At 31.5% G+C, this 6,232-nt stretch overlaps 1 long non-coding RNA gene across 1 annotated transcript; it reads left to right on the plus strand.

Moving 5' to 3' along the window:
* Window positions 1–2,051: 2,051 nt before the first annotated feature.
* On the plus strand, window positions 2,052–2,580 carry LOC149208507 (uncharacterized). The gene is made up of 2 exons (XR_016252131.1): window positions 2,052–2,193; window positions 2,313–2,580. It is a non-coding gene; the product is annotated as an uncharacterized LOC149208507 (long non-coding RNA).
* The last annotated feature ends 3,652 nt before the right edge of the window (window positions 2,581–6,232 follow it).

Raw genomic sequence — 6,232 nt, forward strand, 5'->3', positions numbered from 1 at the left:
TAATATTAGGAAACACATTCTACGAAAAATGATTTTGTGAAAGGGATGTTTAAAAGATTTTGTATATATATATATATATATATATATATATATTCAAGTGAGTCGCGTTTATATAATATTTGGAAACACATTTTACGAAAAATGATTTTGCGAAAGGATTATATATATATATGGATGGTTTTTCTTTTCAACTGAGTAGCATTAATATAATATTATTTCGGTTTGACACATGTCGATTAAAATGTGCTTATTAATTTGAAAGTAGGTTACTTTTTCTTCCCATCCATTTATGATGTTCAATGCATTATAAAAGCATTATTTCACCTTGGTTGTGAAATATACAGAGATGCTTCAATAAATACCATCTTATACGTAAATATAAATAAATATAATTTATAAATAGATTTATTTATGATTAGTTATCCATTATCAATGTATCATTTTAGGCTTATTAGTCCTTGCCTGGGACTAATAGCGATCGATTCAGCGTTGACGGCATATTAATCTTCTGTTTGACAAAAAATATTGATGTGCATCACAATTTTAACCAAAGTTTTCATATTAAAAAATAATATAAAATTTATTATGTAATTGTTGATTGGCCAACAAAGTTGAGGGTCTTATTGCGGGCTTCGCAGGTTTCAAGACGGGTAAAAGTAAGATATCCTAAGTTTTTGGTACCTCTTCTGCGTGTCCTTGCGGCAAACTTTTCTGATATCCAAAGTTTTCAAGTGCAAAAGATATTCAACTTTTCTGCTATCCAAGGTTTTCTCGTGCAAAAGATTTTTATATCCAAACTAAATATTCTGGTGCAAAAGATTTTTATATCCAAACTAAATATAATTCACTGAAGATTTTTATATCCAAACTACATATAATTCACTGACACGAACTTTGCCACATGGCTATCTGCATGCGGAAGCTCTAGTGGGCTTTCTGCATGCGGCAGCTCTGGTGCTATCTGTAGGCGAGCAAGTTGATTTCTCATTATGAGTCATTGTTCTCAGGTAGGCCGCGCCCTTTTTTTGGAACTGGTTTCTTTTATAAGCGAGGTACTTCGATAATATGACATATAATCTCTAGGTTCTGGACCAGGGTTTCGACCATGAGGCCAAGACTGTGTTCTGAGTTTTCTCACAACTGCTAGAGTTGGAATGTCAAAGGTTTCATTATCTGTTTTTTGTTCAGCCTCCTCCATGGCGATTGCCAAAAAATATTCTAATAGTTTGTTACAGTTTGTTGTAAAAAAGTTTGATGTGTGTCCAGTATTACAATTTGTTGTAAAAATTTTTGACGTGTTTCTGTGTTTAGCGTTGTATTTGTCTGGCAACGACGTGACTTTTGGTGTTGCATGTGGTGCGGCACCGGTTGGACACGATATTGCTGAAAAGAGTGTTGCTATGACGCCGGTAAAAAGGTGTTGGTGCCATCACTGAATCACTGGATGGTGCTGCGCGAAGACGTTGCGGATGGTGCTGCAGCGAAGAGGGATATTTATGATATTAAAGAGTAGCTTTGTTTAGAAGATTTTCTAAACATATAGAGTTTATTATTGGGAGACATTTATCACAAGCATTAGATTACCTATTTTTAGAAACTGCATCTATGATATTAAAGAGCAGCTTTGTTTAAAATATTTTCTAAACATATAGAATTTATTATTGGGAGGCATTTACTTTTCAAGCCAGAATTTTTAAGAGATATTTTCCCTGCCATTTATCATTATTTAAATGTTTTTGTCGACACCGATATTTTTGGGAAGTTCACAACATTAAAAATCATCGATATTAGATAGAGGAGTAGATTGGAATTTTTTAATAGCATTGTAAAGTAGATTAAATGGCCTCTCACCTCTCAGGCAGCTGGCTACCACCGTCTGCCACCTCTCAGGTAGCTGGCTACCACCGCCTCTCAATTTCTTGCCACCAAACACAATATGAAATTAGTCTAATATGAAATTAGTCTTTACCATCTGCGGAGGAAGGTTTCCGGTGAGACTGTTGTTGGATAGGCTTCAGAGCCGAAGTCTGCAATGGCAGGAGTGGCAGCAATGGAGGAGTGGCAGAAATGGAGACTCCTTTCATTTGCGCTTCCCATCTTCAGCTATAAGCATGCAGGTTATAATCCCAGGTGATGTTATTCAGTGAGATGTCCTACATAAGCAACAATGGAGTGCATTACCTTTCTGGCCAGGTATTGTTTTATTTTCGTTTGATTCTTTTCAAATCATAAGTCTGTTAAAAATTTTAACATGCAATTAGAATTTGTCAGGTTTATATTGACAGGGTTTTTGTTGTTGACTCGCATTGCAGAGAGGAGTAAACCCCCTTTAAATATTTGGCGGTGGCGCTCGTTCATGCTCCAAATTCTTATTGAGATTTCCCTGAGTAATATTAAGAGATTTTCATGGTTGATTCCCAATGCACGGAGTAGTTGAAAAGGTAGCTGAGAAAACCCTTTTTATAAAATATTTGTATGTTCCAATTCTTCTGCTCAGTAAGATTCACTTATGAGTGTCGGGTTTTTATTGTGTATTGAGGACTCCTGTGAAAATGAAAATAAAACCAGTTTTAACCAGTTTATTGTGGTATGCTGTTAATGTGTGATTTTTAACCAGTTTTACCAGATTGATTTTCGTATGTGTTTACTTATTTTATCTGTGGTTGTTGGAGGCATTTACCGCATTGTTGGTTTAGTGCGTTGTTCGTCGAGTAAGTGCGCAACCTGTAAATCATGAATTTGGAACACAAATAGACTTAAATTGAAGTACCGTTAATTTAAATTAAAATGTATATTATTTTTAATTTAGATTGAAATTACAGTGCCATTGATTCATTTAGTTGTGTTTTAATTTTTAATTTATTAAAATAGATTTAAGTGTATAAAAATAGAATATTATAATTTTTTTAAGTGTATAAAATTACAGAAGCTGTAATTTTACAGAAAAAAGGGCTAGAATAACATTCTTTTCTGCATCCATGTTACTGAATTATAAATATTTATATAAATTCACTGTCAATCTTCTTTCTTGGTCAGGGTCAATAAGAAACGTTTCTGCAATGTAATAATCGGGCGTCATACTGTTTTTAATATTATACTTGCATGGCTTTCCCGCTTTTCTTTCTCTGAGTTTTAAATAGTTATTTATGGCTTCCCGTCATCATCGCTGCCTTTTATTTCATAATATGGTAATTGTTTCTAAAGGGTCTAAATAAGTTTCCTAAAATACAAACACAGAGAAGGATTGGTATACTTTATGGACTGGTTATAATTCGCTTTAAACCAACGATTTATATAGTATATAAACCTGTGTAGTATAACAATCCATATGACCTATACATTACACTTCAAATAATTTTAAATACATACATTTATATAGATCGTTGTATGAAGTACAATTTTATATGGATCCTTGCATGAAGTACAATTTTCATTCATTTTCCTTGTTTATATTATAAGGCTGAAATGGTTTCCGTTATAAATCAGGGCAACTAGACTGCTGTTATCTGGATCTAGTTTTGGTGTTGGTCACGGTTAATAAGAAATGTTTCTGCAATGGAATAATTGGGTGTCGTGCTGTTCTGTTTTTAATATTATACTTATCTGTTCAGTTTTTCTTTCTTGGAGTCTTAAAATACCTATTTATTTATTTATTTCCATTTGTAATACAGAAGGTCTAGTAGGTCTAGTATAGTTTATGGATTGGTTGTAATCGCTAAAGTTAACGATATAAACATGTGTTACTCTCTAAGAACAAATTTAAATACACTTTTATGTAGATCGTTGTATGAAGTTCAATCTTCATTAATTTCACTTGTTTATATTATAAGGTTTAAATGCTTTCTGCTATATTGTTTTTTGGGGGTGCTAGTTATATGGGTTCATATATAATTCTGAGATGTTTTATGTATGATTATTGATTCCATCGGGAGTCCCGTTGTAATCAATAAGAATCTGTTAAATCTAGGTTGATTTCCAATTAATTAATTTATTGTTAAAAGATTTATATCACTAGTTAAACTTATATTATCATGATAAAAAAAATTATATCGACAAATCATTCATATAATTATATTATAAAAATATTTAATATGAACATTAATGTGGGTTTAAGTAATTTTAATTATATTATAATTTTTTTTTCTTGAGTATTCAAGAGGATTCCAATAGTTCAATATATCACTTAGATTGAGGGGGAATTGAAGTGAAATCCTAAATAGAGAAATTTGAATCGCAATGACCGATTGAAGTAGGCTAAAAGACATAATTATTTTATTTTAATTTGCACTAATTTGAAACACAATTATTTTATTTTAATTTACATTAATTTTCTTTTTCAGGTTTCGCAGGACTATATCTTCATAATATCCAACATATCATCACATCCAAGGGGAATTGAACCGCGACCATATGCCCCTGTCTGGTAACAGAAGAAATGAAATGGGGAATTGGCATCGGCGAGTAATGGAGTGGACAATTCGTTCCAATTAGTGCTTGCCAACGGCAACAATTGTCACACACTTGCAACAGCGTTGGCATCGGCCAGTAATGGAGTGGACAATTCGTTTTGGACAATTCGTTCCAGTTAGTGCTTGCCAACGGCAACAATTGTCACACACTTGCAACAACTGTAACCCCACGAGAATTTCTTTTCAGATAACTTGCTAATTTTTCGGTTATATAGGCAGGGACTACCGGCTGCATGCAACACTTGTTTAGGCTCACTAGGTGGTTGTATCTTACAATCCATTAAGTAATTGGACATTATCTCTCGATCTAAGGCTTTCATTTTTTCAAATCCTATTTCAAATTCATATAAGTCGGGTGTCATGGAACCTCCAAAGCAAAGCATTACTAGAAATAACATTTAATTATTGTGTTTAAACAATTTTAATATTTTTTTATTTTTATTTTTTAAGATGTGAAATATTTTTTTTATTTTTTATTAGCTTCATTTCATGATATTTTTATTTTGTTCAAAGTTTTAATTTTTAGTTTTTCTATGCAATATCATTTTAGGTCATAAATCTCCACACTACAATCAACATAAGTGGTCAATTGATGTCATTTTTGCATTATAAATGTTGTATTAATTTACTATTTTTGTATGGTGATATGTTCTACATAAATAAAACCTCATTTACAATGCGCATGTTATTATACAACATATCATATATATTATGATAACATAAATAGAGGCACATTTACAATAACATATCATATTTAGTACTAACATAAATAGAGGCACATTGATAAACTATATGTTTTTGGGCACACAAATGAGACACTTCTAGAATTACAATATAACATCAATAATTTCATACTATAGTATGTTACAATGAATAAAATAATTATATCTGTTATTAAATTATTAATTAATCAATAGTAGAAATATTTATAAATAAAAAAAGTGGGCCACAAAAAAATGTACTAAAACTAGTAAAGATTCAATATAATGATGTCAAACATAAGGGTAATTTTTTTTTGTAGGGAAATCAAGAAAACTACTTTTTAAAATAGTATTTTCAACTTATTTCCTTATAGTTGCACTCAAGTGTTCAGTGTAGGCACTTGTTTGAGGTGGAATTACTCTTTTCACTGAATAAGTAATAGCTCTGCATACTTTTCATACACCCACAATGAGATAAACAAAAAATACATGATTTTTTTTTTTTCATGTATTTCCAGTTTATCTCATTGTGGGATCAACGAAAGGTATACAAAATTGTTGCTCATTGGTTATGGAATTTAATTCTACATTCAACGGGTGCTACACTTGAAATTTGTGCACACCTATAAGGATTTAAGTCATAATAATAATAATAATAATAATAATAATAATAATAATAATAATAATAATAAACATAAACTTTTCTTTCATTATTTTGAAAATCCATCACTATTATTTTATTTTTCTTTTTGAAGACTCTTTCAATCTTCAAAATTTCTTTGAAGACAACTCTAACATTTTATTTTTAATATCAACCAACCTGTGCAATGGAACTACAATGTTTAGGATCCCAAAGCACCAAGAGAGATGGTGGTGTCTAAATGCGCCATTGCTTGATCCCACTGGTTAGCAAGGTAATTTACCATGGATATTTTTGGCCTATAAATATGCTACATTTAACATCAATGCTATAGGAAAAACCATGGGTGCTCAAATACTTGGAGCGTGAAACCATCGGTAAATTGACTGAGTCATCTAAGAGAGAAAATAGAAAAAATCATT

Source organism: Pinus tabuliformis, chromosome 1_2 (assembly GCF_031772625.1).
Source record: "Pinus tabuliformis cultivar Carrire ecotype Pingquan chromosome 1_2, CPIR1, whole genome shotgun sequence".
NCBI classification, from domain to species: domain Eukaryota; kingdom Viridiplantae; phylum Streptophyta; class Pinopsida; order Pinales; family Pinaceae; genus Pinus; species Pinus tabuliformis.